This window comes from Abramis brama (genome assembly GCF_963993115.1).
Source record: "Abramis brama genome assembly, chromosome: 1".
Taxonomy (NCBI): domain Eukaryota; kingdom Metazoa; phylum Chordata; class Actinopteri; order Cypriniformes; family Leuciscidae; genus Abramis; species Abramis brama.
In genome coordinates, this window is record NC_139963.1 from 53,323,519 (window position 1) to 53,338,751 (window position 15,233).

The 15,233-nt window shown below is 39.5% G+C and overlaps 1 protein-coding gene across 1 annotated transcript in view; it reads right to left on the bottom strand.

Moving 5' to 3' along the window:
- The window catches only part of LOC311097528 (uncharacterized protein), a gene marked incomplete at its 3' end in the record, with an annotated part of 85,292 nt that overhangs the window by 12,333 nt on the left and 57,726 nt on the right, over nt 1-15,233 (bottom strand). The window lies entirely within an intron of this gene.

Consider the following 15,233-nt stretch of genomic DNA (forward strand, 5'->3'; position numbering starts at 1 on the left):
AGCCTGGCTAACATCCTCCTCTCCCCCACCTCCTCTATGGTGTCCAGAGGGCAGACCAGAACAGAGCTAGCCTTCTTCACCAGTTTATTAAGCTTTTTCCTGTCCCTTTCTGTACTCCCAGCTCCCCAGCAGGCTACTGCATAAAAGATTGCAGATGCCACCACAGAGTCATAAAAAGTTTTTAACAGAGACCTGCACACACCGAAGGAACTCAGCCTCCTCAGTAGGTGGAGACGGCTTTGGCCCTTCTTGTACAGGACATCTGTGTTTGTGGACCAGTCTAGTTTCTTGTTAAGGTGAACACCCAGGTATTTGTATGTCTCCACCATCTCAATGTCAAAACCCTGGATGTTCACCGGTGTAGCATCAGGTGGCCTCCGGCGAAAGTCAACTACCATCTCCTTTGTCTTGCTGGCGTTGATGTGAAGGTGGTTTGACTCACACCAGTTGACAAAGTCCCCGATGACCTCCCGGTACTCCTGGTCATTCTCCTCTGAAACCCCCCCAACAATGGCAGTATCGTCGGAGAACTTCTGCATGTGACAGCTGCTTGTGTTATGCCTGAAGTCCGCTGTGTACAGGGTGTAGAGAAAAGGAGCTAGCACTGTCCCCTGTGGTGCTCCTGTACTGCTCATCACCACATCAGACACACAGTCCTGGAGCCTCACATACTGTGGTCTGTCAGTGAGGTAACTGATGGTCCATGCAGACAGGTGTTGGTCAACACCAGCCCCCAATAGCTTCCTCCAGAGCAGCGATGGTTGAATTGTATTGAAAGCACTGGAAAAATCAAAAAACATGACCCTCACAGTGCTCCCAGTGCTCTCCAGATGTGACAGTGCTCTATGTGAAAGATAAATGATGGCATCCTCCACCCCTATGCCTGGTTGGTAAGCGAACTGTAGGGGATCCAGTTCTGAACTCACCACGGTTCTCAGATGTCGTAATACAATCCTCTCCAAGGTCTTCATCAGGTGTGAAGTTAAGGCAACCGGTCTGAAGTGATTGAGCTCCCTGGGATGTGCAGTTTTTGGAACTGGAACAACACACGAAGTCTTCCACAGGACTGGAACTCGCTCCAGACTCAGGCTCAAGTTGAAGATGTACAGGATGACTTCACTGAGCTGGTCTGCACAATCTTTAAGCATTCTGGGGCAGATTCCATCCGTGCCCGGTGCCTTTTTTGCCTTGATCTTTTTTAGCTCCTTCCTCACCTGATTGACCGTCAGAGAGAGGCTGCTAGAGGGAGGTATAGAAGCTCCCTGAAGAGAAGGATGGGGGGAGGGATGTGAAGCATCCATAACTGAAAAGTCAATGGTCAGATGTGAAGTAGGTGATGCCGATGTCTCAGAAGCCCTTAGGGGTGATGAGTTGGTCCGCAGTGGCCAGAGAGGAAAAGGTTGACTCACCGACAGGTCTGAAGTCTGGTTGGAGGTGGGAGGAGAGGGGGTAGAATCAAATCTATTGAAAAAAAGATTTAATTCATTTGCCCTGTCACAGTCACCAGAAACAAAGCCTCTGCCAACTGACTTTGTTCTGCCAGGAGATGGTTTTCAGACCCCTCCAAACCTCCCTTATGTTGTTTTGTTGGAGGCGTGACTCCAACTTCTTCCTGTAACTGTCTTTTCCTTTCCTAATCTCCCATCTTAGTTTTTTTTTGGACCATCCTCAACTCTTCTCTTTCCCCAGATTTAAAAAGTCTTTTCTTTTCATTCAGCAGGGCTTTGAGTTCTAGAGTCACCCAAGGTTTGTTATTGGAGAAACACCGAACCTTCTTCTTAGGTATGGTATTCTCCACACAGAAATTTATGTAATCAGTAACACAGTAAGTGAGAGTGTCAATGTCCTCCCCATGAGAATTACAGAGCATTTCCCAGTCTGTGATCTCGAAGCAGTCTCTCAGTGCTTCACTGGCCTCCTCAGACCATTTCCTCACATACTTAGTGGTGGGGGGTTGTTTACTCACCAAAGGTATGTAAGCAGACAGAAGATGGACCAGGTTATGATCTGAGCGGCCTAACGGGGGGAGGGGTAAAGAGCTATATGCCTCCTTAATGTTGGCATACAGCAGATCCAATGTTTTATTGTCCCTTGTGTGGCATTTAACATACTGGGTGAAGGTAGGAAGTGTTGAGGACAAGAGAGCATGATTAAAGTCTCCGGAGATGAGGAAGAAGGACTGTGGGTGTGATGTCTGCAGCTGTGACAAGTCTGTGAAGAAGCTCACATGCAGCTGAAGCATCAGCCGAGGGGGGATGTAAACAGTTATCGCAATGATGTGTGAAAACTCCCTCGGGATGTAATATGGCCGCATGCTAACCGCTAGCAACTCAATGTCTTTAGTGCAGAGCTGCTCCTTAACACTGATGTGCCCAGGGTTACACCATCTGTTGTTCACAAACATCGCAATTCCCCCACCCTTCCTCTTACCGCTCTCCTTTGCTCTCCTGTCTGCTCTCACAAGTTGAAAGCCATCCAATGTAACCAGTGAGTCCATAGTGAGTTCATTCAGCCAAGTCTCCGTGAAGCACATAACACTGCACTCCCTGTATTCCCTCTGCAGCCGGGTTAGCACCGTTAGCTCTTCCATCTTATTGGGGAGAGATCTCACGTTCCCCATAATAACAGACGGGATGCATGGTTTGTACCGTCTTTTCCTTTCTCGACGTTTAACTCCACCTCTGCATCCCCTTCTTCTTCTTTTAAATAATTCCTCAGGAATCTCCTGTCTTTCAGTAGAAGAAATCCTAGTGTGCCTCAGTGCTAACAACTGTTCCCATGTGTAAACAATGGAGCCGCGGCCGAATGATTCTCCCATTGCCAAGTTACATCCATGTGCCCATACATTGAAGAAAGTTTAAAGAAGAAAAAAAAGAGGAAAATAAACGCACACAAAAAAGAAATAAATACAAATAAAACAAAAAAAGCTCAGAGCTGAAGCAACAGGCTACCACTCACGCAGCGCCATCTTGGATTAAAATGGAACTGGTTGTGACTGATGAATTACGGAAAGAAACAGAAACAGCTAGGCCACACAACATTGACTCTGAAGAAATTATGGGTAGGCTATGTTTAGTGCTGCCAAGCACCGAGCTCCTAATGCCACCCTATGCTTCATGTCATCTAGGATGAGGGCTCAAAAAAACCATCTAGTTGAGTACCTCGATGAACTGAAATATCCTAAAAAGGAAAAGATCATCTATTGGGCAGTAGGTATGGCTCGAAAGAAAAGACAAATTAATCCGCAAAGTCATGTGGAGATGAGGGGTGAATTATCACGAAGGGCTGCCCTGACGCGTCAAAAGAAGGATCAAAAGGAGCGAAAAGCTATTTAAAACAAACTTAAATTGTTTGATGTGTCCCTGATCGAGAGCGAGTTTCCTGAGTTGGAAGAAAACTCCATTTCTGCTGTGACTGATATTCTCTCTGGTGCTTTAGTGGGCCGTAATATTTGTCATGTATGGTTTGATAGTGATTCTGGGGAGAAGACTGTTTACTTTAGGACGTGTCGAGAAACTGAAAAAAAAGAAAAGAGGAACTTAGAGGTAATTGGGCAGATGACGTGACGCATGTTTTTGCTGTAATCAAGTTTAAATGTTTACTGAACTGTATTTCTCAATTAAAACAACACATGCCAGTGGGGCATAGAACATCATTTTATATAAATATTATGATTTTGGGACGTGTTCATATTATAAGGTGAATAGCAAAATGTCCTGCGGTGTGACTGTAACATTGATGACTCATCAAATGTAAATATTAGTAAAATAAAGCAGATATGCTTGGAGCAGCTAATAAATGCCTTGGCATTATTTTGTATTACTTAATTAACTTAAGTTTTCAAAATGCTAAAAAGTACTAAAATAATATTTACAGTACATTTAGTTTTGAAACACAAATGCTGTCCTGCAGTGTGACATAGGATATTAGATTTTTGTTCTGGCAGTTACATGGACAGCCATAGGGGTCCTTCAGTCAAGACCCCTACCAGGAAGTCCCCCAGATGTTTGGATGTGCTAAGGAGGTTAAAAGATGAGTGTTAATCTCTTATTAATTTGATTTATTTCATCATTTATGTCAGACCATGAATGTGTCCATTTTTGATAGTCCTGTGGTGTGACTGATCTAGACTGATCTAGTTCGAGAAAAAAGAAAAATATTTAAAAAAAAGAATCATATTCAGGTTTAAAACAATGAACTTATTCAGTTACTGTAATGCCCAAGGTCAGTCTTGTATAGCAATTACTCAAAATGGCTGCAAAGGTGAAAAAGTCCTGTGGTGTGACAGCCCGTCCTGTAGTGTGACATAATTAAATCAGTCTAGCTAGATTCTTGTCTGTTATGTTTGCAATATTAAACAAATATAAATATATCTCTGTCTCTCTATATATATTAAACATATATTGTAAATATTATATATAATATACCTATATTATACCTATATTAAACATATATATATATATATATAAACCAAGATGGATAAACCAAGATGGCGCCGCGGATGGCTGCCTCGGTGTGGAGCTCTCCAGTCATTGTGTTGTTTTTGTTCGTTTGTTCTGCGTTTAGTCATTCTTTTCCTATCAGTTTCACCAAAGACGAACTTCTGGACATTAGGAAACACACACCAGACAAGTTTTTTACAGATTTTGATAACTCAGACGTTTTACTGGACATTCTCGTTGGAGGGGCAGCGGTGTTGTTCAAACGCGCGGTCAGACGCAAACGCGGGAAGCGCGCGGGCGCGCTGGTTAAACTCCGCGAGCGCGGCCTCCGCACTGCACTACCCAGTATTCATCTTGCGAATCTCCGATCTCTTCCTAACAAAATGGACGAACTTCTTCTCCTCACCCGCACTATCAAGGATTTTTTAAACTCCGCTGCTCTGTGCTTCACTGAAACCTGGCTGAGTGAAGCCATACCGGACAACGCACTACATCTGCCGGGCTTCCAGCTGTTCCGAGCGGATCGCATCGCGGAACTAACGGGGAAAACGAGAGGTGGTGGATTGTGTTTCTTCATTAACGAAAGTTGGTGTTCAGATGTAACAACACTGAAGAAGATGTGCTCTCCTAATTTAGAGGCGCATTTCATAAACTGTAAACCTTTCTACTCGCCGCGGGAGTTTTCCTCATTCATTCTCGCGAATGTTTACATTCCTCCAGACGCGTGTGTGAGCGCAGCGCTACAACAGCTGGCTGAACATATAGCTGAAATGGAACAAAGGTACCCAGACTCTCTTTTAATCATTCTTGGGGATTTTAACAAAGCAAATCTCTCCCGTGAACTGCCAAAATACAGACAGCATGTTACATGTCCTACCAGAGACAGTAATATATTGGACCACTGTTACACCACGATAAAGAATGCGTATCACTCCGTCCCACGGGCAGCTTTGGGGCTCTCTGATCACTGTTTGGTTCATCTTATACCGACCTACAGGCAGAAACTGAAATCAGCTAAACCTGTAATAAGGACTGTAAAAAGATGGACCAATGAAGCAGAGCAGGATCTACAGGCCTGCTTCGATTGCACTGATTGGACTGTTTTTGAAGCTGCAGCCACCGATCTGGATGAGCTCACAGATACTGTAACATCATATATCAGTTTCTGTGAGGATACATGCATTCCTACCAGGACATTCTTATCATTCACTAATGATAAACCATGGTTTACTGGGAAACTCAAACAGCTTCGTCATGCCAAAGAAGATGCTTACAGAAGTGGGGATAAAATCTTGTATAACCAGGCCAGAAACAGACTGACAAAGGAGATCAGAGTTGCTAAAAAAAGCTACTCTGAAAAGCTGAAAAACCAGTTTTCAGCCAACGACCCCGCATCAGTCTGGAGAGGCCTGAGGAACATCACCAACTACAAATCACCATCCCCCCCATCTGTGGAGAATCAACAACTGGCTGACACTCTCAATGCATTCTATTGCAGGTTTGAGAAGCCCAGACTCACACCTCACACCCGCTCTGATGTGCACTTCACACATCCACCATCACCTCCTGCAACCCCTCTCCTCCCCCCTTCTGCCATCCAACCTGAGCTTAAGGTCTGCGTGGAGGACGTGAGCAGAGTCTTCAAAAAACAGAAGACTAGGAAAGCTTCAGGCCCAGACGGCATCTCATCTGCTTGTCTAAAAGCCTGTGCTGACCAACTGGCCCCAGTCTTCACGCAGATCTTCAACAGATCATTGGAGCAGTGTGAAGTTCCCTGCTGCTTCAAACGCTCCACTATCATCCCGGTTCCCAAAAAAACTAAAATCACTGGACTTAATGACTACAGACCTGTCGCTCTCACGTCTGTGGTCATGAAGTCGTTTGAAAGACTGGTGTTGGCCTATCTGAAGGACATCACTGGACCCCTGCTGGATCCCTTTCAGTTTGCTTACAGAGCAAACAGGTCTGTGGATGATGCAGTCAACATGGGACTGCACTATATCCTGCAACATCTTGACAGACCTGGGACTTATGCACGGATCTTATTCGTGGACTTCAGTTCGGCCTTCAATACCATCATCCCTGATCTTCTCACAGCCAAACTGACTCAGCTCTCCATGCCATCCTCAATCTGTCAGTGGATCTCCAGCTTCCTGACGGACCGGCAGCAGCTAGTGAGACTGGGGAAACTCACATCCAGGACCCTCACCATCAGCACTGGCGCCCCCCAAGGGTGCGTTCTCTCCCCACTGCTCTTCTCCCTTTACACTAATGACTGCACTTCTAAAGACCCCTCTGTCAAGCTCCTGAAATTTGCAGACGACACCACTGTCATCGGTCTCATCCAAAATGGTGACGAGTCTGCTTACAGACTGGGGGTTGAACAGCTGGCTGTCTGGTGCAGTTATAACAACCTTGAGCTGAACACACTCAAAACAGTGGAGATGATTGTGGACTTCAGGAGAAACACCCCAGCACTCCCCCCTCTCACCATCATGAACAGCACTGTGGAAGCAGTGGAGTCATTCAGGTTCCTGGGCTCTACCATCTCTCAGGACCTGAAGTGGGCAAATCACATTGACTCCATTGTGAAAAAGGCCCAGCAGAGACTGTACTTCCTTCGCCAGCTGAAGAAGTTCAATCTGCCACAGGAGCTGCTGATCCAGTTCTACTCAGCCATCATTGAGTCTGTTTTAAGCACTTCCATCACTGTCTGGTTTGGTTCAGCTTCCAAATTGGACATCAGGAGACTACAACGGACAGTCCGGACTGCAGAGAGGATTATTGGTGCCCCCCTGCCAACCCTCCAGGACCTGTACTCTTCCAGAGTGAGGAAGAGAGCAGGTAAAATCATCACAGACTCCACTCACCCTGGACACCACCTGTTTGAACTGTTACCGTCAGGACGGCGACACAGATCACTGGCCACAAGAACATCCAGGCACAGGAACAGTTTCTTTCCACAGGCCATTTCCCTTCTGAACACTTAACATGCCCCCAAGGCATATGCCTGTAAGTGCAATACTCCCACTGTCTAGTGCAATATTCTCTAACTCAGGTGATATTTATATCTATATTATTCATACTACTCAAAATACTGTAAATATGTTTATAATCTGTAACATGCGCTAGACTCCCACTGTCTGGTGCAATATTCTCTAACTCAGGTGATATTTATATTTATATTATTCATACTACTCAAAATACTGTAAATATGTTCATAATCTGTAAATGTTTATTCGGACTAAACCCAACTGTGACCCTACTTTTTTACTTTTATACAATTTTTATTTATTTTTTATATATTTTTATTCTTAGAATTTGTATTACTATGTTTCTTGTTGTATTTGTATTTGTATATGTGCACTGGAAGCTTCAGTACCAAGAAAAATTCCTTGTGGGTGCAAGCACACTTGGCAATAAAGCTCTTTCTGATTCTGATATATATATATCTGTCTTCATTATACATAATATACCTATAATACATATATTAAGCATAAATATATATCTGTCTTTTGTTTGTTGTATGTGTATGTTAACAGTCACTGATCATTGTTTTTAAAGTGATTTGTCAGTTTTTAGGCATGAGCAAAGAAAGGACAAGGAGGTACAGGGAAATAATGAAGTCAAATTTCTCTTGTTCACTGGAATCTTTGTTCAAAGAGCTGAATTAATGATTTTAACATGCTTTTAATTATTTTAGCATGATTTTAATGACTTTCCCCTGAGAAACAAGATATGTGTTTAGTCTTTTAAGTTAAAAACAGAAATGAATGGTCTTTATGACTGGGTCTGATCCAACGCCTCCAAAATGTTAATTATTCAGTATGTCTTGTTCACTATGTTTTTAGTTCAAATTCATACACTAAGTAATAAGATTGTACTGATATGTTGGATTTTCATTAATGTTCAAATAGAGATGCAAATTAATTTGTTTGTTACAAAAGTATTCAATAAATTTCACCATAAATGTTCATACAGTGTCTCATTTTGTCCTGTGATGTGACAGGATGTCCTGTGGTGTGACATCACTTCAAACACAATTAAACAACTTTTACTATGTTAACTAGCTTAAATAATTATAAGCATTTGAAAACATTGCATAATATAACTATATATATATAAAAAAACATTTTCAAATATTTTTTCTCATTTTAAACAATATTTCCACTGGAGTGAGTGGTAAAAGATGGCACAAGCAAAGAAACAGCTGTGAAAAAAAATATATTCACAATTTTAATGATCATTCTTTAAGAATACTTGTTAAACTTAAAACACATACATATATATATATATATATATATATATATATACATATATATATATATATATATATATATATATATATATATATATATATATATATATATATTATATTCATATATATATATATATATATAGTTATACCTTTTAAAAAGAGGTAATCTTAATCTTGTTGGGCTTTTAATTACCTAGGACCAAGGAATGAGGAAGTTATGATATTTTTAAATGTTTGGTCAAGCGGAAGAGGTCACAGTTTTTCATTGTTTTATTGTTTTAATTAGGTACAAAAATGACCCCCAATTTCCGAATTTAAAAATTCCATAACTTTCTTAATAATTATCCGATTTTTATCATTTAAAAACCATTTTAAAGGTATTTTTATTATCTATCATATGGTTATGATTATATATATATATATATATATATATATATATATATATCCTATCTTTTTTTTTTTTTTTTCACATACCTAAACATTGTCTTTACTAACTATCTGGGCCGGCAAGTAAATAATTTTCATTTTGGGGTAAACTAACCCTTTAATTGTTCAGTTGAGATTTATTTGTGTACTCTATTACTCAAGTCTCTTATTTCACTACACTGATTGTAGTGAAAGACTGAGTATAAGTTTATGTTGGACTTTTCATATTTAAAAACTGAAATGCCTTTTATCTAGCAAAATTGTTTCTGGAAACTAAGTTTTAAAGATTATTTTTTTTTTTTCAAAATATTATTCATTTATAATTATTTATATTCATAGATTTAGATGTATAGATGTATAGGTTTAATGATAGATTTGTAGCTGTGGCTAAATCAGATTATACAAATACTCTAGTTCACTGTATGTATTTGTTCATGTTTTATCAAGGGATAAGTCTGAAACACGGCATAAAATAATTATATCATGGCTACAGGAACGTTACATTAAACATGGAACGAAACCGTAGCCAAGCGACATCTAGTGTATATATCTATACCCGCCCACGCCGTCAGATCATTTGGATCATTTGGACGTGTGCTGTTTTCAAGAGATAACAACGATATAAAGATGTCGCCTTCGCTACTGCAGTTCATTGGAACGAAACCGTAGCCAAGGTGACATCTATGTATATATCTATACCCGCCCACGCCGTCAGATCATTTGGACGTGTGCTGTTTTCAAGAGATAACAACGATATAAATACTGTTCGTTTTCTCACAAAAACCGCTCGTTTCGTGTCTTAGGCCATCAATGTGTACTTATGATGGGGAATTGTTTCATTTGGACGATGGGGAATTGTTTTAATTTGGACTCTGTGCTTGTGTTTTGAGCCAGTGACCATAGACCTGCATTATATGACTGACAGACAAGAACGGTTTGACCTAAAAATATCAAAATTGAAACTACTGCGGAAACAAAGACACCTACATCTTGGATGCCCTTGAGGTAAGCTAAAACATATCAAAAATTAATTTCAAAGTGAACTATCCCTTTAACTGATATTCACTTGTTGTGCAGGTTTATGTGAATGTATTTTAACATAACATTAGATGTTAGTAATTATGACCATAGAAGCACGAGAAAAATATATAGGCCTACAGTAAATACTGTAAATGTATTATACCTTATGGGAGCAGTCCCCCTTCCCTCCAAAATTAAACACAAAAAATGTATTCAATTCAAAGGGCTTTATTGACATAAATGTTTCAAGAACAATGTGTGTGTGTGTATGTGTATATACACTACCAGTCAAATAATTGCAGCCTTCGTGAGCAGAAGAGACTTCTTTTAAAAACATTAAAAATCTTACTGATCTAAAACTTTTGACTGGTAGAGTATGCATGTATGTATGCATGTATGTGTGTATATATATATATATATATATATATATATATACTTACTCTTATCCTACTCTGTACACTAACCCAGAGCCATAGAGAAAAATCTTCGCTCTGCACTTATCTATAGACCCAAACATAAAATCGTAAATTCGTTTTTATTCTGTAATAATATGTGTATGGCTTAATCTTAAAATTATATTCTTAGTCTTAACATGATCATGTTTCACGTTGTGGTCCTATCAGAAGAAGTGAGCTAGCTTCTAGGCGAATACTGAACGGACCGCCACGGAAGACCTCTTTGCGTGATCACGAAGGTAATGGCTGAATCAAAATTTATAAGCAAAATCACGGGAATCAATAGCCTAATACAGCCCAGTTGTGCTAAAAGACGTCCATCATCAGATGAATGATATGGCAAAGTTAAGTTAGAGCCGCTAAAGCCAGTGCTACCATGCGAACATGAATACTAAGCTTTTCCCTCCAAAATATAGTATTATAAGTAATATACAGTAATTCGTTGTCACCCTGCCTATCCAAATGCAAAACTGACATTAACAAAATGCAATAACAGCTGAAAAAGTACTTGGGTGTGTGTTTTATTTTATATTTACCGTTCAATAATGCAATCGCTGCTGTCTGTCCCATAGAAGAACATGACAGCCAGCGTTGGAACTATTGGGGCTTACGTCAACCACGTGACAGCCATAGCGGCGACATCAAAGAGTGTCGCAACTCTTTCTCTCTATGGTTCTGGCGTGAACTAGGCACTTAGCGAATCACAACACACTGGGCCAAGCTGACCAATCAGAGCCCGTCGTGTATTTCTGAGGGAGAGGCTTCTTATAATTTTTTTTTTTTTTTTTTTTTTTTAAAGAAGCATGAACACATGTTAGACTGCACCACATAAACATAATCAAGCCTTCGAAAAAAAGCTGATCAACTCTTTAACAGCTGCTGAACACTATATTGTATAAGTCCTGAAGGCTTATAGTGCTATTTTGAACCAATAATAGGATCAAAAAGCAGTTGAAAGAAAATGAGCAGTTAGGTCTTAGTTAGTTATCTGACTCCAATATAAATAATCTGATCAATTTAAAGTTATTTATGTTCCAGTATCTAGATTGTACATTAGGATATCTTAATTAAGTTCAGCACAATTCTGTTCTGTTTATAAGCTGTCAGATGAGACAAAACATGTTAGAAACCACTAGATCAGTAGTATGTAGTGTGCATAAGTGTGTGTGTGTGTCCTGTGAAGCAAATGGCACAGATGTGTGTTAGAGGTGTAAGAGACACATCAGTCCTCAATCTGCATAATGACGATTCCCTGCATACATTAGCATACTGTGATGATGAAGGCCGTTCCCAGACAGCAAACAGTCATTGAAACTATGTTAAATCAACATTCCGTTTTCAACATTAAGTCATTGAATCAACATCGAAATCTGATGTTGATTCTACATCATTTTGCACCCTGTTTTAATATTGAAACAACGTTGAAATTCTGTCCATAGATCAACGGAATTTCAATGGTATTTCAATTATCAGGAATATTGAAACAATGTTGAAATTTCAACTGAACTATGGATCAACATGATTTCAATGGAATTTCAATCGTTTTTAAATGTTCATTTTAAATGTAATGTCATGAATTAAATAGCCTGCTTTATCTACAGCCAGGATGTTAAAAAGTAATGGAACATTTGAAATATTGTATAAAACACTATTTAAGAACAAATTCATTTTTATTAGCCTTTTTATTCAATTATTTGTACAATTCAAGCTTTTTTAGTATCAACAGTATCAATTTACAAACTCAGGGAACAATAATATGCAGACAAAAATAACTCCATTCGTATATCTGTGCATATACCTTACATAGTTTCAAATGTATAGAACAACAACAACAAAAACTACATATTTAGTACAATAAACAAAAGCATAATTCAAACATTTAAGGGGTTACACTTCAAGCTCTGACGCCTGAATATTTAATCGTCCAGTCCCTCCTGCCCGGTCTGGCGCATAGCGCAGCCACTTTTGCACAGCCTGTGCAAAAGTGAATTGGGTGACGGCGGCTGTCCCCATCTGCTGAGTAAGAGCATCTAAAACAGAAAATAAAATCACAATGCAATAAATTAGCATTTAAGTTAAACAGATCACATATTTGAACATTTGGAACAAATTCAGTAGCCTATGGGCCTATGATTTTTCCATGATCGGATATTTGTCCATGCGTTGTAGGCTATCATGTTTCCCCTACATTCAAAGCACTTTTTAAAACTGCCCAATCTCACCGCAAAAAGAGGCTAATAATAAAAAATAGGCTATGTCTTTAAAATTAACGAGGCATTTTTATTGTTTATCATAAACTATGTATTCATCTCCGCTGTAAAGTGTATGCGCCTTTAATAGAGATGGAAAAATAGTAATAGAAAAAGGCGGCTGAGGCGAGACAGTAGCAGAGAAGTTGGTGCGTCTTTATATTAACATTCCTGACTGAATGATTACCAATGGCTAATTTTAAATCTGGTTAATGATTTCAATGCGTTTAAAACGACAAACAAGCCAAAAGAATGGTGTGCAGTTTTTGTGTGCATTCTCGCGGTTTTGGGCTGGAAAACCTTGATGGCATCCGGCAACCCAGCCGGTCGACAGCTGACATCACCTCACGATTGACACATCTCTCTGGCTACCAACCAAAGGTAACTTACTGTTATATATACAAATTATATTGCTAACGTCACTTGGACTGAAGACATTTTGCTGTGGTCTAGTTCCCAAATTTTCTAAATAATAATAAAAACCCAGATGGTCAGGTAGGCAACGCATACTCCAATTCCTGTCAGCAAATAGCACGTTGCCTATAATAGTGGCAGCTGTTAACATAATGCTGACCTATCGCCGGGTGGTAGTTTGTATGGTATTATACCTTTGGGATGAATATAGTATCAACATGATTAACACGTGCACGCACAATTAGCCTATCCATGAACTTGATAAATGTTGCAGATATGTTTTATTATTATCCACAACCAAATGCCTTTGAACTTGCGTGAGCTAATTCAAAATTGACAATGTTTATCAATTTGTACAAATAGAGACATTTTTGTGAATACAAATGTTTTCTTTTGTATTAGTGTATCATAATTTGCACATGCAACAACGAAGATGTGCATGTGTGGATCTACCTATTCCAGCTAGTGATGTGAGCCGACCAGGAGAGATGTCGGTCTGTCACAGGTGGGCTAGTTGAAATTTTGAGAATTCAATACTCAAATTATTTGAAGAAAAACATTTGAGTAAACTAGCGTATCAATGTAGAAACATGTTTTCTTCTAATTTTGTAAATGTTAAAGGATTAGTTCACCTCAAAAAGAAAATTTCCTAATACTTTACTCCAAGATGCCATTAATGCCATCCAAGATGTTCATGTCTGTCTTTCTTCAGTGGAAAAGAAATTAATTTTTTTGAGGAAAACATTTCAGGATTTTTCACAACACAATGGACTTCAACGGCAACCAAAATGTTGAAGTCCGAATCAACGCAGTTTCAAAGGGCTTTGCACGATCACAGCTGAGGAATAGGATCTTATTCAGCGAAACAAAAAAATAAACATTTATATACTTTTTAACCACATTTGTTCGTTTTGTGCTGGTCTGCAAACGTCATCACGTTGGAAACGTCATGAAAGATTTTATTTTAAATAATAATAATAAATTAAAACAAATATGTTGGACGATTTTGAATTTGAGATGGAATTTTTTGCCCTTCCCTGGCTTTTTGAACGGGAGTACACATACAAATACCTTAGATGACGTGATGCGTGACGTCTCCAACGTGATGACGTAATGCCTGGCACGTCGCAGACAAGCACAAGATGAACAATTTTGGTTAAAAAGTATATAAATGTTTATTTTTTTTAGAAAATGACTTTCGCTAGATAAGACTGATCATCAGCTGGGATCATGTAGATTCATTTGAAGCACTTCAAAGTGCATTGATTTGAAGTTCATTGTGTGGAGAAAAATCCTGACATGTTTTCATCAAAACTTAATTTCTTTTACACTGAAGAAAGACAGACATGACCATCTTGGATGGCATTGTAAATTATCAGGAAATTTTCATTTTGAGGTGAACTAATCCTTTAACAATTATAGATCACTGTTACAAGTCACTGAATGCTGAGGTTTCTATTATATTGTTGTGTTAACTTTGTGCTAAAATTCCTGGTGCTGCATGGGGGGAGTTGGGGTGACTTTGGCTTGCAGCCCAGGATTGATAATATAATAGTGATTGAAAATGGAGCAGGACTTACCAAACATGGATCGACAGAGTGCCAACTCTTTATAGGGACGTTTTTGTTTTGTAGGCTCCTTGTTCTTTTTTCCAGCCCAGTTCAGTCCTGAAGCCAGTTCATTTGACAACAGGTGTGCCATCATATGGCGGACCCTCACCTCTAGGGTAGTCCCTCCAATACTGGCGAGACGAGCAGTCTGGAAAAGTATAACAAATTTGCAGTGTTAACACTTGCACACTGGATTCACATTTGATCATGCCAACATATTCCTAGATCCAACGACGTTACTTTCAGGAGAGCGCCGCCATATTCCTCACCAATCTCGTATATTTTAGCAGTAAACACAATGTATTTGTCCCTTAATGTCTGCCCCTCCCCTGCCACAGCGTACTCTCCCGTCGTCTACA